Source organism: Cervus canadensis, chromosome 10, assembly GCF_019320065.1.
Source record: "Cervus canadensis isolate Bull #8, Minnesota chromosome 10, ASM1932006v1, whole genome shotgun sequence".
Taxonomy (NCBI): domain Eukaryota; kingdom Metazoa; phylum Chordata; class Mammalia; order Artiodactyla; family Cervidae; genus Cervus; species Cervus canadensis.
In genome coordinates, this window is record NC_057395.1 from 71,452,137 (window position 1) to 71,474,229 (window position 22,093).

General features: G+C 43.0%; 1 protein-coding gene across 1 annotated transcript in view; it reads left to right on the top strand.

The window, feature by feature from the left end:
* The first annotated feature begins 208 nt into the window (after positions 1-208).
* The window catches only part of PKIG (cAMP-dependent protein kinase inhibitor gamma), a 76,740-nt gene continuing 54,855 nt past the window's right edge, over positions 209-22,093 (top strand). Inside the window, exon 1 of the mRNA XM_043478920.1 lies at positions 209-360. The gene's annotated coding sequence lies outside the window, so the exon portion shown is untranslated. The remainder of the gene's footprint in view (positions 361-22,093) is intronic.

Consider the following 22,093-nt stretch of genomic DNA (forward strand, 5'->3'; position numbering starts at 1 on the left):
GCACAGGCAGGATCCGAAGCACAAGTCCTTCCCCCGGTCTGGCTGTCCCCTTTTCCCCCTTAACATTTCCTTCCCTCTCCCATCCCTCCGGGCCAACTTTCAGGCTGCCAACCCCAACCCCGGTCCCTCGCGGCTCAGAAGCGGGACTTCCACCCGCTGCCCCTCCTCGGCGCGCTCGGGGGCTGCGGAAGGGGCCGCGACGCCTCCTGGTCCCCTCCGAGCCGCCGTAGCGCGAGTCTCGGGAGTTCGGCAGCTCCAGTCGCCAAGGCAACGGGCTCCGCTGAGCTCGGCGGGCGCCTGGCAGCCCTCGGGAGGCGCTGCGGGCCGGCGGCCCGGGCTCGGCTGGCGGCGGGACGGCAGGTGAGCAGGGGCCGGGTGGGCAATCGCGGCCCAACGCCCGGCTCCAGGCGTCGACTCTTCGCAGCGGGCGAGGGGCTGGGCCGCTGGGGTTTCCGGAAAGGAGACAGGGCCTGACCTTTATCCGCGGCTCCCCACTCCTCCATCCTTGGCGCCGGGGAGGAGCCCCTGGAGCAGTTTAATTTCGTCGGGCGCGGGCGGGGAGTCGCTTTGCGTTGTTCATTATGTTGGGGGTGGGGGTGGGGGCAATTGGCCTGATTCAAAAGTTTTTTTAAAAGCACCTCTTATTTGGGGGTCGACAAAGAACTCCGAACTGCCGAAAACGAGCATCTGTGCGACTCTTCTGGGGCCAGAGAGGATTAACTTCTTTGTACATCAGTTTTCCCATCTGCAGAATGGGGACAATCACAGCACCTGTTTTAGAAGGTTCAGTTCAGTTCAGTTTAGAAGGTTATTACAAAGTAAATAATATATTTCAGATCTTTGCAGCTAAACCCTCAATCCTTGGGAGCTTTTATCATTACTACTACTACTAAAGAAGGTCCATTATCGAGCATGTGTTGTGTTCCAGGGCCTGGGCTGATCGCCAGGTGTAAAAATAAGTGAATGAGACATCTTGTCCTCAGGGAACTCCACAGTGTTAAGGTATAAATAGGAGCTCATTGTGGTTCCAGCTATGATTTTGGACATTCAGGGGACTGTGAATACACAGAGAAGGCAGTTAACCCAGATTTCTGGAGATGAGGTTGGGGAGGATGGTCAAAGAGAGATTCCAAAAGAAGATGCTTTTCAAAATGAGACATGACAGCTACCTTTGCATTGGCCGGAAGATGAAGCTGGTGGAGTGCATAGTGTTCTGGGCAGAGAGAACCGACCAGCGTAAGGTCCTGGGGAGAAAATGCAGGCTTCTTGGACATCTGTTAACATTTCATAGCCTGGTTAGAGACAGATTCCGGGAAGTGGAAGTGGTCTAGCTAGGTGTGTCTGAGAGAGAAGCAGGTGCCCTTCTGAAAGACTTTCTTGTGTCTCCCTGTAAGTTTGGACTTTGTTGTGAGGGTTGGTGGGGAACACCAAAGGATTTAAATCAGGGCAGTGAGTGTGTGTGTGGGGTATGTGTGTGTGTGATCAGAGGTGTGGTTTCCAAAGATCAGGGGTTTGTGTTCCCTCTTGGTCTCGTCACTCCTCCAGTCTGTTTTTCACGTTGCAGCTATTCATTTATGGTGATTAAAAAAAAAAAAATGTATTTATTGAACATCTGTTATGTGCCAGGCCCTGTGTAAGGAATCAGGTTCCTACCCTCATGGCATGTATTCTAGACATGTTCAAAGGTACATCCATGGTGATGGAAGTAGTCCAGTACAACTAGAACTGAATCAATACCGGAAGAGACCCATCCAGAGAGTGGTTTTTTTGTTTTTGTTTTTTTAAGGCCCTGATCATTCAGGGTCACTATCTTGTACACTCTTGGCAGAACCATTCACTTGGAACTACACCAAGAAGAAATGGCCAGAGAAGTGGGAGGAAAACTAGGAGAGTGTCGTAAGGAAAGCCTAAGGAAGAGATCCACTCTGTTGGATGCAGTTGAGATTTCAAGTAAAATAAGTTACATGTTAAAATACGCCTTTTGCTTAAGTAAATATAGAGGTCACCGAGAAACCCAATTGAGCAGATTTGGTGAAATGATGGGGGCGGAATCTATAATATCGGCATCTTCCAAAGGTTCAGTGTAATATGTCAGTGGAATGAGGAGCGAGTGGGATGTGAGAAAGTAACGTGTAGGCAGCTCCAAGAAGTTTGGCTGTGAAGAGAGGCGAGGAGAAGGCTGGAGAGCAGTTGGGGAATCAGGTGAAGTCTTTTTAAGCAGCAGACAGACAGGAGCAGATGTCAGTGCTGATGGTAGAGCCAGTAAGGGAGGGAGAGACAGAAAATACAGGAGATTTTCTCAGGGGAAAATAAATGGCACAAACAACTTGCCAAAAATGTGAGCATGGATACGATCCACAGCACAGATCCTTTACAAAGAGTCTGATGACGTGTTTCTTTTTTTTTTTTTTCCTGGACATATGGTAAGCAAGGTAATTGCTGAAAAGGAATGTGCCCGTGTAATGCCAGCAGAAAAATAAAAGATGTAAATGTGGAAAGTTCTATATTCCTTCTCATCAGATAGGAGACATTTATTGAACTAGCATTGTGTTAAGCCCTCTCCAGGTACACTAGTCTCCATTGAAAGCATGCTCTTTACAACAACCCTGGGAGAGAGAGAGCCTCTAGTGTAATTCCCAGCTTATGGATGAGGACATTGGGGTATAATGCTTAGCCCGGGTCACATAGGATTTGAATCCAGTCCTGAGCCCAGAGCTTTTGCTCTTAATCACTCCTTAAATGATATGATTGTCTACCTATGAGATGATTATCTGCTGAAAAAAATCCAAGAGAATTGAGTTAAAAATAAGCAAGCTACAAGAGAGACAAAAAACAATAGCTTTATACCAGCAGTAGGAGTAAGAAAATGGAATTATAGGTGAATTGGTAGTAGCAACATGAAAAATAAATACTGAAGAATAAACCTTAAAATAAATGTACCCAGGCTAGTCAAATAGGATAAGAGTTGGCTGGAGGTTGGGGAGTATAGGTCAGGAAGTGTGTTTGTATGCAGAGGAAGCAATTTTTTCTTTGGGAAAATCAGGGTATTGATACCAGGAACAAAGCATGTAAAAAACCCAGATGTCTATTATGAAACATCATGAGAAAATATGCAAAGATGTTGACTGTGATGTTTTTATAATATTGAAAAAGTAATAACAGAGTGGCTACATTATGATGCAGTCATGTGATAGGTGCAATCAGCCATTAAAAAAGAGAAAGGTGGTAGCCATATATATATATGAGAAAGATGTTTACATCACATGGTGTGAAAACAGATTTCACTTGGTTGGTTTGGGAGTTTTTTAAGTGTATACATGTATATTGATAGGAAAGATGTCTAGAAAGATGAGTTCTTTATTTTTAAAAAATATTTTTTATTTAGCTGTGCTGGTCTTAGCTGGGGTCCACGGGTTCTTCAGTCTTCACTGTGGCATGAGTGATCTTTTTAGCTGTGGCACGTGGACTCTGTTTCCCTGACCAGGGATTGAACCCAACCTCCTTGTGTTGGTAGCATGGTGTCTTACCATTGCGTAGAGTCGCTACCATAGTGTAGTGACTTACCACCACCAGGGAAGTCCCAAGATGAGTTCTTTAAAACAGTTTTTTATTTTTTATTGTGGTAAGCAATGCATACATTTATCATAACCATATTTAAGTGTACAGTTTAGTAGTGTTAAGGATAGTTACATCCTTGTGCAATCAACCTCCAGAATTTTTTCATCTTGCAAATCTGAAACTTTATGCCCATTAAGACAATCCCACGTTTACCCCTCTCCCTAGTCTCTGGCAACCACCATCCTACTTTCTGTTTCTATGAATTTGGTTACTCTGAATACTTCATATAAGTGAAGTCATTCAATTTTTATCTTTTTGTGCTTCCCCCCCCCGCCCCCCCCATTTAGCATAATGTCCTAAGGGTTTCCCTGATGGCTCAGCGGTAAAGAATCCGCCTGCCAGTGCAGGAGACATGAGTTCCATCCCTGGGTTGGGAAGATCCCCTGGAGAAGGAAATGGCAACCCACTCCAGTATTCTTGCCTGGCAAATCCCATGGACAGAGGAGCCTGGCAGACTATAGTCCATGGAGTCACGAAAGACTCAGACACTACTTAGCTACTAAACAACAACGGCAGCAACATAATGTACTAAAGGTGCGTCATTGTTGTGGTATGTCAGCATTTCCTTCCTTTTTGAGGCTGAATGATATTCCACTGTATGTATATATACATTTTGTATATACATTGTATGTATGAACACGTTTTGTTTATTCATTCTGTAGATGGACATTTGCGTTGCTTTCCCCTTTTGGCTATTTTGAGTAATGTTGCTATAGACGATGAATGTGCCAGAAAGATAAGTTCTTTGTGTCCTGAGACCCATGGGGAGCCTTTTATTCCTTTCCTTATTGCCTTATTTTTCTTTTTTATGAGCATGAATGGCTTTCATAATCAGAAAAAAACAATAAGGATATATCCTATTTGGGGAGATGGGGGAATAAAGGTTAAAAAAAAAGAGAGACAGAGAGAAAAAAGAGTCAGACCTAGGGCAGTGGCTGCAGGAATGGAATGGAGTGGGCTGATTTGAGAGACCTTTTGGGAGAATCAACAGGACTTGACAACCAAGAGGTAAAGGAGAAAGGAGTGAAGGACAGAACCCTGGGGGCCTGTGGGGAGAGAGGGCTTAGACTTGGAGAAGTGAAGTAAAGTGAAAGTCACTCAGTCCTGTCAGACTCTTGCGACCCCATGGACTGTAGCCTGCCAGGCTCCTCTGTCCATGGAATTTAGACTTGGGGAAAAGAGAGGGAATAAGGTTGGAGAGCCACCTGAGCCTTTTTGTTCAGTGGTTTAGACTCTTTCCTGATAGTAGAGGGAAACCGTTGAAATGAAGGGAAATGACTTAATCACATTCGAGTTATAGAAAGATCACCGTGGCCAATCCATTCTGTGAGCTGAAGCCAGAGTGCAAAATTTCCCTTTGTGTTCCTTAGACTTGAACCTTTGTTCACTTCCCGTTATTTGAGACAAAGCATTGGTGTTAAAAGATGCATGTCTACTCTTCTAAAAGCACCTGAAATATTTTAAACAAAGTCCTATTTAGGTTACATTGATTCTTAATTGCATTCAGTTTTATCTTAACAACACAGTCTCCTGTTACTTGACTTTCTACCTTTAGCAGGGGAAATATAATTGGGAAAGCAAACAAGAAATATAAACAACTCAAGTTATAGACCTTTAGTTAATTGCAAATATCTTTGTCCTTTGGGGAGAAGAGGGTCAATGAGGTAAACAGTGTCTTACCAAATGCTTACTACAAAGCAAAAATTGTTAAGAGTCCAAATGGACTCAGCTCATTACCTACTTCTCTTCCCACAAACCTGTAATGTCTCTGCTCTCAGAGCCTCCCAGAGAGGGAACTAACTGTTGTGCTGACATCTAATAAGCATTTTGCAGTTTTTAAGAGCTTCATGTCCAAGAGATGTGAACCCACGATCTCATTTCACTCCTTCCAGTAATCCTTAGATAGGGATTATCATTCCTGTTTTAAGATGAGGAAATTGAATTTCAGAGGATTTAAGAAACCTCCTAGCTCCTACATCTAATAAATTCTGGACTTTGAATCTAGGTTTTCTTATTTTCTTTTTATATTATAGCCTCTCCTTATGTACAGTTTTAAACATATACAAAAGTAAAAAAGATGGTATAATACATACCTTATACTCATACCCCAGCTTCAACAGTTACCAACATATGGTCAGTTTTACTCTATCTATACCCTCCACTCCCTCTCCACCACAGATTATATTAAAGCAAATCCTAAGACATCATATCATTTCATCTATAAAGACTTTAATATGCATATGAGAGATAAGGATTTTTTCTTTCCCTTTTCCCCCCTATAATCACAATACTATGATCACACCTAAGAAAATGAACAGCAGTGATTCCTCAACATTACCTTGTATCCGTTTGATACTCAGTTTCTCATTTTCTCATAGATGTTTTTGCACACTTGGTTTGTGTGAATTGGGATCTGAACAAGGATCACATCTGGGTGATAGTTGCTTAAGTCTTTGAATCTATAGCAATTTTGCCTCTTCTTTTTTCCCCTTACCTTTCATTTGTGGAAAACTCAGGTCATTTGTCCCGTCCAGCTACTCTGGATTTGCCTGGTTATATCCCTCTAATGTCCTCCTCCATTCCCTTTATTATTTTTGGCCGTTGCTCTTTATGGCTGGTGCTGTGTATCATGTCAGCAGGCAGTAAAGGCTGATTCTCACCTGGTAAGATTGATCATGGGTTCAGGGGTTTGTTAGCATGATCCCTTCATTTTAAGTTTCTCATCAGCCTTTCACAAAATGGTTTTAGCAGCTGTTGATGATCGTTGCCTCGATCTATTTACTATTTCATTGCGTGTGTGCGTGCTCAGTCATGAAGTCATGTCCGACTTTTTGTGACCCCGTGGACTGTAGCCCACCAGGCTCCCCTGTCCGTGGGATCCTCCAGGCAAGAATACTGGAGTGGGTTGCCATGCCCTCCTCCAGGTGATCTTCCCGACCCAGGAATCGAACCTACATCTCCCACACTGGCAGGCGGATTCTTTACCACTGTGCCACCTGGGAAGCCCCGATCCTGAGTCATGTTCTCAGTATGTGCTCAGAAAACAGAGCCCATATATTCAGTTCAATACTGGTTACTCACAGCATTGCTTTCCTGGGTTGGTCTTATGTGTTGGCAAAACCACACTGTGAGGGGCTGCTTGTATCAGTGCTTTTCAAACTGTACCTGCAGTTGGCTGGGGATTAGTAGGTAGAGGAACTGTTTGGGAGAGGAGTTCCAGCGTAACGGGAGTTAATCCGCTTTTCTCCCGTTCTCAGTTCCATAAGCCTGCCTGCTGTGTGCCTCTGCCTACCACCAAAAGGAAGCTTGGAAAAGAAGTGCTGGTGATCTAATTTGCAACACAGATTAGTCACTCAGTTGTGGCCGACTCTTTGGGACCCCATGGACTGTAGCCCTCCAGGCTCCTCTGTCCAGTGGAATTTTTCAGGCATGAGTACTGGAGTAGGTTGCCATTTCCTTCTCCAGGGGATCTTCCCGACCCAGGGATTGAACCTGGGTCTCCCGAATTGCAGGCAGACCTGAGCCACCATAGAAGTCCCATGCAGTTATATTGTCTTGTGTGCATAGGGTTTAACATGCAGTGTTTCTTGATGAGCTCTGCTTGTTGTATGTGGCGCATATGGCCGTCTTTTCCAAACCAAACCATTGGGACTTTTATGGTCTGCTGAGTATAGTGTACTTAGAGGGTCAAGAGAACAGATTATTTTAAAACAGTGCAGTCTCAGGAAAATCATAGATGTGTTTTTATGTATCCAGAGGAAGCAATATGAAGGCATGATTAGGAAGCATTGGAGTCCTTTGGACATGGGTTCAAGTCTTGGCCCTTTCTTCTACAAGTTACTTAGTCTTTCTTTCCTTTTTTTTTTTTTTAAATGTTTTAATTTCGTTGATAACTTGTAGAAAAGCCCTTATTGTGATTAGCATTTGAATAGGAGGATCATCTTTTTTTATTTTTAATTTTTTTATTGAGTGAAAGTTTCTTTAAAATCTATCATGCTTTACAGTTTTCAGAAGCCTCACAAATATGATTTCATATAATCCCATAATAACCCTTTTTCTCCCACCTCTATAGTGCTCCTCCCACTTCCCTTGCCCCACTAGTAACCACTAGTTTTTTCTGTGAGTCTTCTTCTTTTTTAAAAGAAAACTTAACCCTTCTTTCTAAGCTTCAGCATTTCCTCATTGTAAAATGGACATAATGAAAGTTCCTCGTCTCTTGTGAGGATTGCATGAAAATAAAAGCCTCAGCACAAGGTCTGGCAGGTAGTTAGCAAGCACTTGACATTATCTGCCAACTGTTAGGGTTATTATAATGCCTTTGAAACACGTACACTTATTCAGTGACTTTTTTTATGTATAAATTTATGTATTTATTTTTGGCTGTGCTGGGTCCTCCTTGCTTCGTGGGCTTTCTCCAGTTGCTGTGAGCAAGGGCTACTCTCTGGATATGGTGCACGGGCATCTCGTTGCAGTGGCTTCTCTTGTTCTGGAGCAGAGGTTCAAGGATGTGCAGGCTTCAGTAGTTGCAGCTCATGGGGCTTAGCTGCTCTGAGGCATGTGGAATCTCCCTGGACCAGGAATCGAACCCATGTCCCCTGCATTGGCAGGGGAATTCTTAACCACCGGACCACCAGGGAAGTCCTTTCTTGGCAGAAGCCTGTAGAAGACCAGAAGAACAAAAAGTTCTGCTAGATAACTCAGTATTTGGTACCTTCCTGTGTGTGTAGTAACTTCTTTATCAGACCTGGTATGGAAAAGGCGTGTGCTTCCCTGGTGGCTCAGATGGTCAAGAATCTGCTTGTAATGCCGGAGGCCTGGGTTTGATCCCTGGGTCAGGAAAATCCCCTGGAGAAGGAAATAGCTACCCACTCCAGTGGGCTTCCCAGGTGGCCAGTGCAGGAACCCACCTGCCAATGCAGGAGACATAAGAGACATGGGTTTGATCCCTGGGTTGGGAAGATCCCCTGGAGGAGGGCCCGGCAACCCACTCTAGAATTCTTGCCTGGAGAATCCTATGGACAGAGGAGCCTGGTGGGCTACAGTCCCTGGGGTCATAAAGAGTTGGACACAGCTGAGTGACTAACACTTTCACTTTTCATGGAAAAGGCACAGAACTGTTGAAGACCCAGTGCCTGACTTTGCATGCCCCTTGGGAAGACCTCCCTTATTTGCCTTTCTCACAATATTTGAATAGCACTCAGCGCCTAGTCCCTTGCCTCTAAGATGATCTCTCTGTACTGTGAATATTTTTTGGCGCATATAACATATAGGCCCCAGAGGTAGCACAGACTTCATCATTAACATAATCCACTGTCTCAGGCCGCTCTGCCCTCCCTGGGGTGTTGGCTTCATCCTCAGCCCAGAAGCAAAATATGGGCAGCAATTCTGGGCCCCAGATCCATGGACAGCACCTACCAAAGGAATAGAAAGATTCTTACTTCCTCTGTTCTCCCAAGAGTGAGACTCTCTCTCACATCCCCCGCCCCCAGCACTAATCCTGCAATGTCACTGGCCTGAATCGAGTCATGTGCCCACTTCGCTAGCCGCTTCCTGTCGCCAGGGCAACGCCATGCCTTGTTGACTTCAGCCTGGTTCTTAAACAAGTTATTTACAATGGGGATGAAATTATCTTTAGGCCAGTCCCGAACAGAATTGTGTGTCTGTTAGGAAGTTTTCCTGTGGGTAGGAGGAATGGACACCAAGTAGTTTGGTCAGCTAGGATTTGGGTTGGCTTTAAGGCAAATTATTTTTCTTTCAAAAGACGTCAAGTCCAAAATAGGCAATCTGTTGCTGGCATGGCACTGCCACAGTCTAGATCTTTCTCTCTTTCTGCTTCACTGTCCTCATAACATGGCTGGCACGCTCATGGTCACCTTGAGGTCACAACTGGACTTCTGGCTCTCCAACCAAACAGTCCTTCCTTGAAGCAGGAAGAAGTAGAAGGGAGGGCCAAGGACACCGTTTCAAATACCAGAAACCTCAGCCAGCACGTACAGCTTACACCTCATTAACCGTTTATGTCTGTGAGGAGGCTGCTAAATGTCCTTTCTTAGCTGGACACACCACTGTCCCCAACAGTAGAGGGATGCCTTGCTGCGAAAGAGAGGGAAAATGTCTGCAGATATGGTGACGTGCAGTGCCCGCCTCTGAAGGCAGCCAGCCATGACCTCGATACTTTCCATTTGGAGGAAGCCAGTCTTGAACGAGTGTACTGTCTTTTTAGTCATGTTTTTTTTTAATCCAGAAACGAGACATACTTGATATAATGTTTTATAATCTCATATTTTCCATTTAACAGCATCACAAGTGTCTCCTCATTCGGTTAATATTACAGTCTGTCTGTGTTAGTTGCTCAGACTCTGTGTGACCCCGTGGACTGTAGCCCACCAGGCTCCTCTGTCCGTGGGATTCTCCAGGCAAGAATACTGGAGTGGATAACCATTCCCTCCACCCAGGGATTGAACCCAGGTCTCAAGCATTGCAGGCAGATTCTTTACCCATCTGAGCTATCAGGGAAGCCTTAATATTACAGTGAAGTGAAGTCACTCAGTTGTGTCTGACTCTGCAACCCCATGGACTGTAGCCTACCGGGCTCCTCCGTCCATGGGATTTTCCAGGCAAGAATACTGGAGTGGGTTGCCATCTCCTTCTCCAGAGGATCTTCCCGACCCAGGGATCGAACCCGGGCCTCCCGCATTGTAGGCAGACGCTTTACTGTCTGAGCCACAAGGGAAACCCAATATTACAGTAGGAGCTTTTAATCCAATCTCCACTTAATGAATGCTAACAAAGCCTCTCCTTTGTCCCTGTAAAACTTAGTGTTTAATTTCCGCAGCCTTCTGAACGTTCCCAGCTAGTAAATAGCTCTACTTTGCTGTCTGATACAATAGCCACTGGCCATATCTGACTGTTTACTTTTTTTTTTTTTAAAGATTTGTTCATTTATTTATTTATTTTTGGTTCTGCTCTAGAGCCCCAGCACACTGCTGTGCTCACCATTTGGTTTTAGGGAGTTTTAATGGTTCAAGTCACTAAGCTGGAACCAGATGGCCTGGGTTTGAATTCTCAGTCTGCTGTTTACTAGTTGTATTATCTCAAGCAAGTTACTTAACTTCCCTGTGCCTCAGTTTCCTTATTTGTAAAAGACTGTTACTGTGTATTAAAGAACTTCTTATACATACAATGGGTTTCTTAGAACAGCGGGCTTCCCTGGTGGCTCAGTGGTAAAGAATCCGCCTGCCAATACAGGAGACTGGATTCGATCCCTGGGTCAGGAAGATCCCCTGGAGAAGGAAATGGCAACCCACTCTAGTATTCTTTGCCTGGGAAATCCATGAACAGAGGAGCCTGGCGGGCTGCAGTCCATAGGTCACAAAGAGTCAGACATGACTGAGCCCATGCACCCCCCACCCAAAAGGTGAATGAGTATTTAAAAAGTTCTTGTCAATTTTAGAGGTGGAAGAGACCTCTGAAAAGATTGAGAGAAAAAAAATTCATCAAAATGTAGAATTTTTGCCATGTCCAGCTCTTTTCAACCCTATGGACTGGACCCCGCCAGACTCCTGTCCATGGGATTCTCCGGCAAGAATACTGGAGTGGGTTGCCATGCCCTTCTCCAGGGGACCTTCCCCACCCAGGGATTGAACCCAGGTCTCCTGCACTGCAGGCAGATTCTTTACTGTTTGAGCCACCAGGAAAGCCCTTTTGCCTTTGTACAACTTCACAAGTGGCTTTTCAGTGAAAACTGGAAGTCATTTCCTGGGTGTGGTCATGCAGAAACTTTAATTGCTAGAACTTATTCTCAAAGAAACCATCTCCGTCCCTTATCAAGTATTTGGCAAGTGAACCTACATTTCCAACGATTTCTCTTTTTTAACTGGCTGTTTTTGTTTTTAATGGATTCTACTGTTATTAGTCCTGATCCCATCAAGGAGAGAGCTTCTACTTTATTTCATTTTAAATTCTTATGTAGGGATTACTGTGCATCAGTTGCCATGAATGATGATCACCAAACCCTGTTGTTGGACATTTATTTCTCAGTTTTTCGTATTTTGGGTGTTGTGCTATTGATCTTTGCAGGAAGACCTTCTCTATCAGTATATTTTAATCCAAGGACTTGGGAGGAAGGCCAGCCGCTTTTTACTGAGAGGGCTGAGTTTCAGTCTGGAAATCATCATAACACTGTAAAAGAGGGTGTGTGGGCATGCCAGCCCTAACTCTGCTTTTGGATTTAGCTCCAGTTCTCCTTGTGGGCCACTCTCAGAGTCTATATTATACTTACTGTTTGGTACACAGAAATTTCATACTGTCCTAGAAAAATCTGTAATGCAAGTTGTTCTGATGTAACTTCTTTTCTCAATTCACATAGCACTTTATTTGAACCTTTTTTAAAATAGCATTTGTCACAAATAGTCTCCTCTATAATTATTTTTGCATCTGTTTTGTACCTACTCCTAAACTCTTAGCCTGTTGAGGGCAGCAGTCTTTTATTGGACCTTTATAGATCCTAACCTATGGGCCCTCAATTTATGTTCATGGAATGAATGAACGAATTTGTCATTTTCTGTTATTACATAGCCATCTTTCATAACATTTCCTTTGAATTCATTGTTACTGGATAGTCTTCTAGTTAAGTCAGATTCCACAGGAGAGCAAAAAAAAAAATGTTTATAAGGTGATGTTCAAACGTAAACATACATAGAGGGACTCCCCTGGTGGTCCAGTGGCTAAGACTCCACACTCCCAGTGCAGAGGGGGGCCTAGGTTTGATCCCTGGTCGGGGAACTAGAACTAGATCTCGCACGCTGCGACTAAGACCTGGTGCAGCCAAATAAATAAATATTAAAAAAAAAACAAAACAAAGCTAGAGGAGTGTAAAGAAACCCCTACTGCACATCCTCTAAACTTCAACAATTGACATTTTAGAACCAATTTTTGATTTGGGTAGAGAGAACATGAAGGCTTTGGGGTGCCCACTTTGATTTTGGGGGGAAGGCTGCAGGGCATATGTGATGGGCAGTGTGGAGAAAGAGGAGGCTGGTGGTCCACAGACAAACCTGCCTGCCGCCCTCCCAGGGCTGTGGTGAGGGTTTCATGAGCTGACACACACACAGTGCCAAGAGCAAAGCCCAGCCACGTGGTGGGTGCAGCTGGAGAGCTGCCCCTGCCGCCGCCGTTCCTGCTGTCCACTGCTGTCTCTGCTGCTCGGGTTCAGGGCGCTGAGTTTGGCGGCTGTGGCGCTTACCTTCTGTGGGAGCCTTGGCCGTCAGACTTTCTGAGCTGCAGTTTTTTGCATCTGAAAAGTAAGAATGATAATAGCATCTGACCTGCTACACAAGGCAGTGGAATCATGCCTGTAAATGTGTTCTGGGTTAATTAACATTAATCCCAGTTTTCTGGGGGTGGTGTTCCCATCTGGTGAGACCCTTTGGAGCTCTTGGGAGCTTTTTGTAAGTCAAGCTTGTCTCTCGTATGAACTCTTGTTCTGAGATTTCCTGAGCCCCAGAGCCATTTGTCTAACAAGTACTATAGCACAATAAGCTTCATGTTTATTTGCAAAATGTTTGTTCCTGAAGCATGACAACAATTTTGCTTTATATAGCTTGTCCATACTTGCGATGGAAATGAAATACTTATCAACCAAGTTGATAAAGGGATAAAAATAGTTTTCCTAAGAAACGGTTTGCAGGGGATTAATGTTGGAAACAATTTCATAGCAGAATCTGTTTCACCATCTTTGAAATATAAACAGTATCTTGATTTGTCTATATTTTTCTTATAACACTTTGCTCAACTCCTAATTAAAAATAGCTTTCCCAAAGCCAGAATTCCTCTAAAAAAATCCATTTTCTTTTAAATGAAGGCTAAGTTTTAAACACTCTGCTTTCTCCTTAGCACTGCAAAGAATTCTAATTATGCAGAACATCCATCCAAACCACACACACACATATCTGTCTGAGATAAGAGTTAGGAGATACTGTGGGAAGAGAAATGGAATATCCCTGATGGTTATAATAAATTTCTGCAGTGTTTGTTTGGACAGACAATCAACTGTTAGGTCTCCTGGGTATGAGAGTTAAATAAATCCAAGTCAGAAAGTCAGTGCCCCAAACTTAATTTCTCAGGAAGATAGTCCCTTCTCAAACCATTACTTGCCATTAGGTTTAGCGTTTTAAAAAAGTTCTATTTTTGTTCTTTCAGTTAGTAAAAAATGTTGTCTTTTTACCATTTATAATTTATAGCATCGTAAACTTTTATAAACGTCTTCATTCAAAGAAACTAAACCCTTGTTCCGTATCTCCAAATAACAAAAACAAATAAAAACAAAAATGCAGTTTTATGTCAAAAAAGAGCAAACTCTTAATTCCACTATCTGGCCCCAATGACATATGATCTCTTAGCTTTATTTCCCATAGACTGTTCTATTTAAATGGTTTATTACCCAGGCTCTTGACTATTTTTCCCCTGAAATCCAAGTATATTTTGGTGATGCTTCTTTTCAAAAGACCCAGCACAAATCATCCTTAGTAGTTACCTAGCCAGTGTTGTGTTAGAAGGTATGCCACTTCTCATATAAATTTAAATCTTACTGAAACTTGTAAATTGAGAAGATTGGCCGAAAGAATTTTGGATTTTTATAGCCGCAGGGCTCCTTTACTTCACTGGGATACGTGTTTATGTCTTTTTGATTGAAGGGGATGTTGGAAAGGGGTCTAAACGTACTGCTTGATCCTCCTTGTTAAATGTTGAAAAATGAAGTCAGGAACTAGTTTTAAATTCTAGAGGAACTGGGAGATTTTATCCAGTGTCTGAGATTCACCTTAGTTTTTTATATGCTGGAACTTCAGGCTCGAATTTTTCTTTCACTTTTCACATATATTGAGCATCTTCTGTGTGCCTAGCAGTGTGTAGGGCGTCTTACACATCTTGGCTCCTTTAATCTTACAGCAGCACCGGTAGGTAGATAGAACTCAAATACCTGGTTGCTTAGGCTGCAAACCTTCTTCCTTGATCCCTTTCATTGTTCTGTCCTCACCCAGTCCATTTGGTTGTGTTGCTATAGAAGCAAATCACACCCTGCCCCAGCTGCCAACTGCGAGCTGCCAGACAGCAGGAGTGGCCTGCTCTCTGGTCTCCCTGGTTCCCTTCCTGTCTCACTGCAAGAGTTTTGGTTGGACACCTAAAACTAATGCACTGTTGTATGTCAATTATATCTCTGTAAAACTGGGGGAGGGGAGGAGAAAAGTGAGCGTGGACAGAAATGAGGGTCGAAGTTCCATGCTCACGATCAAAGGCCTCGCATGGAACTCTGTAGTGGGGCTGTCCAGTATGGTAGCCGTTAGCCGCATGGGGCTACTGAGCGCCTGACGTGGCTGGTCCAACCTGAGATGTGTTGTGCACAGTGGATTTCAAAGAGTTAGTACAAAGATCAGGAATATGTCATTAATGGTTTTTACCATTAATGTAACATCTTGGGCCTCACCTATTAATTAACTGATTACATGCTGAGATGATGTTTTGGAAATACTGGGTTAAATAGAACAGATTATTAAAGTTAAAAAAGTTTTGTGTATGTATACATATTATGTAGGTTTGTACACAGTAGCCTTGTAGTAGTAGCCATGGTGTTTGTTTTTTAAAAAACTTTTTGAGATAGTTGGAGACTCATATGCTGTTGCAAGAAATAACGCAGAGCGATCCCATGTGCCCTTTCCCCAGTTTACCTTAGTAATAGATCTCAGCTCAAATGTCACCTCCTCCAGGGAGCCTTCCCTGACCACTCTAATGTAGCCTACTTTCCCCACTTTTGTTCACCTGGCCTATTACTCTGTTTAATTTTATTCAGAGAATTCGCTTATGTTTGAAATTATCTTTTTTTTTAATTATTACTGTTTAATTGCCTTTTGCCCAGTAGAAGGTGAACTAAATAGAGTGGGAAGCTTGCCTGTTCTATTCATTGCTTTATCTCCTGTGGGAGAAGAAAAACTCTAGAGTCTGTGCTTGTTGCCTCTTTTAGGACCTCTCATTTAGTGGGGGCTGGATTGATTCCCGCCCCTGCAGATTTTTATTATGAAAAACTTCAAACACACAGAAAAAATTTTTTAAAGAGTACAGTGAGCATCTGTATCAAATACCTAGATCAAACAACATTAACATTTTGCTGCATATGCTTTATCAACATATGTGTCTGTGTTTCAATTTTTGCTGAACTGTTTGAAAATATGGTACTGACATAATTCACCTATGAATACAAAGCAGAGCATCGTCTTCCTTGATATTTACATCCACAATATTTCCATTCTCCTCCCCCATGCATTCTTGGAAAATACACTGTCTCCATGTAAAAGTATTTTGTTCCATGTGAAAAGAAGTTCTAGGCTCAGATAATTTTAAACCATCTTTCAACTTACATGAAGGTCTTGGTATTTGAAAGATAGCCAGGGTAAGGGCAGTGTTCCTCTAAGAGTACCTGACAGTTTGCTGGACTTGTAACATCTTGTGTGTGTTAAACACTCAGTCATATCCAACTCTTTGTGACCCCATGGACTGTAGCCCACCAGATTCCTCTGTCCATGGGATTTTCCCGGCAAGAATACTGGAGTGTGTAGCCATTTCCTTCTCCAAGTGATCGTCCTGACCCAGGGATAAAACCCAGGTCTCCTGCATTGCAGGCAGATTCTTTACTGTCTGAGCCACTGGAAGAAGCCGTCAGGAAGACTTGTAACATCTCGGGCCTCACCTATTAAATATCCATTTGAGTGAGGAAGCCGTCAAATGTTGTGACAACCCAACATGCCCTCCCCTTCTTCCCCATTTCCAAAAGGCCCTGCGGTGTCTGTGTACGGAGAGTCATTGACTTAGCTAGTTCCCTCAGGAAAGAGCTATAGGTCAAATGAGAAGAAAAGTTGGATTCACAGAATAACTGCACTCACTGTAACAATTCAGTATTGACGGAATGGAGGTGGGAGAACGTATCTGCAGCACTCCTTTTGCAATAGAAGCACGTGTGTTCTAGATTTGTGTACATATTTATTCAGTTTATTTAATTGAACAAATGTATCCATTTATTCGATTCTACCCCTATACCACCACCACCACTCTGCTCCAGAAAGACTATATGATAATTCTTAATTTATTTAACCACTAAGTATGTCTTCTGTACCACTCTGAATCAACTAGGGAGTGTTTGTAATTCTTGTGCTTTTCCACACAAAGGGACTTGAAGCAGACCCAGGGCCCCCTCAATTGCTTTATTTCTCCCTGTTTAGCTGGAGGTGCCGAAGGTTGTATCTCAGTGCTTCTGCCTGTTCTGCACTGATCTCTTTACTTTTCACTGTCGCCTGTCAAAGTCCATTTGTCAAGCTTATCTCAAATGCCATGTTGGCTGTGGGTCTTCCTCAGAGCCCTGCTTCAAGATCTAGTCTAAACCCCCCTAATACATTCTTTCTCGTGCCACTGACCACAGACTGCCTTGTGTTACTTTTGAGTGTGTGTTTCCCTTATCTCCTACATATGTTTCAGTCACCATTCCCTGGGCAAATCCTATGTGATAGGCCTTGTTCAAGATTCTGGAAATGGTGATGACTGTCTCCTAGAGAGTCCCATTTTCTTCTTACTTTTCTCTCCTGAGAATAGGGTATCCTCTTGTTCCTTTGTATCCCAGGTGGTGCCTGGTAAAATGCCTTTGCAGTGATTCATGTATATTTCTGAATTGGGCCTGGGATCCAGGCAAAGCAAGCACTTCCCAATGAGATCTGAGTTCAGTCATAGACTGCCACTGTGCAACCCTGGGTAAATCACTTAACCTCTGTAAGCTCCAGGTTCCTTATCTAGAAAACACTGAGAATGATATCTATCCTACAGGATTGTTGTAAATTTAAAGATGAATAATATGAAGTGCCAGGACTGTTTTCAGCACATAGTAGGTGCTCATTAAGTGGTAGTTATTATAAGGGAAGCTCAGTGCTTCCTTTAGTCACTTCAATGAACAGTATGATTATTTAGGCTCTTAATTGTCTTAAAGGAAGCACTGACTTTGTCTTGGGGGCTTCTCCCAGAAGAAACAAGCCCTAGGGATGGTCTGGCCCATCACTGATTAACTGTTCCCTTTTTAGAGTCAGTGATCTGAGTCTCTGTTTTTGAACTACTTATATAATATATACCACCTGTTATTTGTGTATTTTTAGCAGTAGGAGCCGAGTAATCCCAATCCTGTCTGTAAAAGAGCAAACTGTTTACCAGAGCAGAGGTTTTTTTTTTCCTTTTTCTTAACACTGACTCACACTGACTCATCCATCTCATTTTCCTTCCCTCCCCTCCTAACAACCTTGCAAGGGAGAGAGTTTTTAGGGAATTTAGTTGGTTTACCTTTTTTTCTTTTTACTTTCCAAAGATGAAAGCTTGAAGGTGTCATGGTGTCACATGATTAATTCCATCTCAGGAAGGGCTAAGGTCTATGCTGCCCTGGGGTGGCCAGAATGACCAGTGCCATGTAGCCAAACATCTCACGTAAAACCTTGTCTAGACAAACCAATTCTGTTGGCTGAGAGATTGGACATGTGCCTGAAACGTACATGTTAATTGGCTTAATACATGTTGTCAACTCAACTTCAGTTCTTTTTGAACCTAGAAAATTTCTTCTGAGCTAGGAAACCTGAGCACAATTATTAATAGAACCAGAGCCTATGATGCCTTAAACTCAGATTTGAGATGACAGACACAGAATTCAAGCAGCGGCATATTAGAGTCAGTAAAATGGGGAAGGAAGGTTCTAGATCAGAATGACTGCTATCCTCATGCCTCCATTTGACATTTGTTGTGTGAATATTGACTGATCATCCATGATGTGCCAGGTGCTTGGGCTCCAACAGTGAATAATAAAAAGACGAGGCCTGCTGTCATGGATCTTCCCTTCTGAATGTCATGGATCTTCCCTTCTGATGTGTGTTCCTAATAAATGCCGTGGTGCTAGGAATAGAGGATGCTGAGGAAGCAGAGAAGCGCCTTGGCCTGCATGTGTGAGCACGTGGTCGTCCATGAGGATGAAGGGAGGAAGGAAGGCTTCCTGGAGGAAAAGGTACCCAAACTGAGACTGGCTAGATGAGGAAAGGTGTAACCAGAAGAAAGGCAATAGGATGGGGCCGGATGGCAGCAGAGATACCAGATGGACAGGGCCATGAGTGTGAAGGCCTCAAGGTGGGAAAGAGCTTGCCTTTGGAGGAAGTAAAACAAGTTCCAGTGTCAACAAAAGACAGCTGAGTGAGGGTGAAGTTTGGCACAAGCTAACTTTGACAGGAGCATTGTGGATCTGTTTATTGTCTCAGACTGTAAAGAATCTGCCTGCAGTGCAGGAGACCCGGGTTCGATCCCTGGGTCAGGAAGATCCCCTGGAGAAGGGTACGGCTACCCACTCCAGTATTCTTGCCTGTAGAACTCCATGGACAGAGAAGCCTGGAGGGCTATAGTCCACGGTGTCACAAAGAGTCACACCTGACCGAGCGACTAACACCTTATTAATTAAAAACAACTTATTTTAACTGGGGTAAATTTTCCATACAGTGAAATGTGCATGACAAGTACATATATTTATCCTTGTAACCAATGCTCCATTTTTTTTTTTTTCTTGGCCACACTGCACAGCATGGTGGAAATCCCCAACCAGGGATTGATCCCAGGCCCCCTGCAGTGTAAGTGCAGAATCTTAACCATTGGACCACTAGAGCTTTATTTTTTAAATGTTATATTGGCTGCACATGTCACAGATCTCCTTTGGAGGAGGGAGTGGTTATTTTGAGATGTACTTCTGACATAACTTCATAGGTAAGCCTGCTCAGGATGATTTGAAGTCCTGGGGTATGCTGGAGTGATGGAAAATGGGAGAGAGCAGGAAGACAGACAGTGATGGGTGTAAGAAGGGGAAATGGAATATGAGATGAGAAAGCCAACGTGCATGCTCAGTTGTGTCCAACTCTTGTGACCCCATAGACTATGGCCAGCCAGGCTTCTCTGTCCATAGAATTTTCCAGTCAAGAATACTAGAGCAGATTGCCATTTCTTATTCCAGGGAATCTTCCTGACCCAGGGATCAAATGCCATTTCCTACAGTTAGGGATCTTCGCAACCCAGGGATTGAACCTGCATCTCTTGTGTCTGTTGCGTTGACAGGTAGATTCTTTATCAACCGTACCACCTGGGAATCCAGAGGAAAGCAACAAAGGGAAGATGGCATCCTTCCTTTTTTTTTTTTTTTTTTGGCCATGAGGCATACGTGATCTTAATTCCTCAACTAAGGATTGAGCTATGCCCCCTGCAGTGGAAGCAAGACATCTTAACCACCAGGGAAGTCCCAAGGGATGGGTTTTGAGCAGGACCCTCACTGCTTGCTAGCTTAGAATGCCCTGAGGCTGGGGAGGGGCGCCAGCCAGACAGGACTGGAATGGGTAGTGGTCTGCTGGTGGGTGGGGAATGGTCTGTTTTCCTAAGATGTTTTTAGCAGAGGACAAACCCCTACATGCTTTGTAGGATCTGGAGCATCTACACAGAGCACAGAAGACTGGTTTTCCAAGGTCTTCCTGGAAGGAGTCCCAGGCCACCTACATTTTGAAGAAAGCCTCCTGAAAGCATGCCTGGCTTTCCAGGCAGTGTTTCTTCCAACTTCATTGATGAAACACAAGACAACAGTCACCTTATTGGTTTTTTTTTGTTGTTGTTGTTACCTACCATACACGTGACATTCCCCTTTTCTAGAAGTTGGGTATTATAAATATTGTTACAGTTTGGGGTTTTAGGGATTTACTGAAGCTTTTATCATTTAAATGTTCTGACTATTTCAATATCTAGGTTTTTGACATAGTGCCAGAAATCACTGAACGTGTTACTATGCTCTGGCTAGGATTTCCAGGACTATGTTAAATAGACATGGCAGGAGTGGGCATCCTTGTTTTGTTCCTGATCTTAGAGGAAAAGCTTTCACGTTTTCACTGTTGAGTATGATGTTAGCTGTGGGCTTGTCATATATGGCCTTTATTATGTTGAGTTACATTTCTTGTATACCTTATTTGTTGAGTGTTTTTATCATGAAGGGATGGTGATTTTGTCAAATGCTTTTTCTGAATCTACTGAGATGATCATATAATTTTTATCCTTCATTTCTGTTAATGTAGTATGTCGCATTTATTGATTTGCTTATGTTAAACCATTCTTGCATCCAGGGGTAAATTAAATTTGATCACAGTGTATGATCTTCCAATGTGCTCTTGAATTCAGTATTCTAGATAAAGTCCATATTAAAAAAAAATTTTTTTTATTTATTTACTTTTGGCTGCATTGGGTGTTGCTGCGTGCAGGCTTCCTCTCACTGTGGTATGCTGGCTTCTCATTGAGGCGGCTTCTCTCATTGTGGCACATGGAGCCTAGGGCTCATGGGCTTCAGTGGTTTCAGCTTGGGGACTTAGTTACCCCGAGGTGTGTGTGATCTTAGTTCCCTGACCAGGGATCAAACCCATGTTCCCCGCACTGCAGAGAGGATTCTTAACCACTGGACTACTAAGGAAGTCCTATGCTTAAAATTTTGATGGCTATTTCCGTTTTCATCCTTGGAAGTTTTCACTAGTTTCCACTCTAATCTGCAGACTGCAATGGCTTTCTTTTGACTTACAAGATTCAGAGTTCCTTATAACCAGATATTCTATGAATGTCACAAAATATCAAAGCAGGTGGAAAAGCTAGTCCAAATGGCTAGAGTATATAATTTCAAGATTTACCAAGGAATATGTGTATCAAGGGGTTTTGATGAACTCCTTTTATTTTTCCATTAAAAAGTAACATGTTCGTCAGTATCCAAGATATTCCTGTAGCTATTCTATAAAATGCTAAAAGGTAAATCAACGTCCGTTTCTTTTCTCCTTTCCATGTTTATGTTTTCTCAGTGTTGTATCCTTCTATCACTCTACTTCCTATCTTTTCAAAACTATGTTTATTTATCTGAGTAGACAATACCATTTTATAGTACAAAATTCGCAAGTTATTTCAAGACATATGGTGGGAATTTTACTTCCAGTCATGGCAGTCTAGGTCATTTGAATCAACCATGCTGATGACAGTTTAGAAAGCTGGACAAGACGTAAAAACATTTTCTCAGAAGCTTTAATAACTTTGCAAGATATTGGAGGATTCCCATACCAACATCTGGAAGAATGAAAAAATCAAGCAGGTAAGCCTTGCTAGCAAAATCATTTTTGCCCTGAAAACATTTGCTTATCCTAAGAAAGCATCAGTAAGGTTAAGCAGTGCTTTTGGTAGACTCACCCATGAGGGCAGAGTTTATAGTTTGTTGACTATCAAGGATAGAGACTCGAATAAATCACCCCTCCAGTTTGAATGGAATCCCTAAAACATGAAGGGGCTCTTGAACATAGCCTTACCACTAAGCTTCCAGGTTCAGGGAAGCTTTATCTTGATTGTCCTAAGCTAGTAG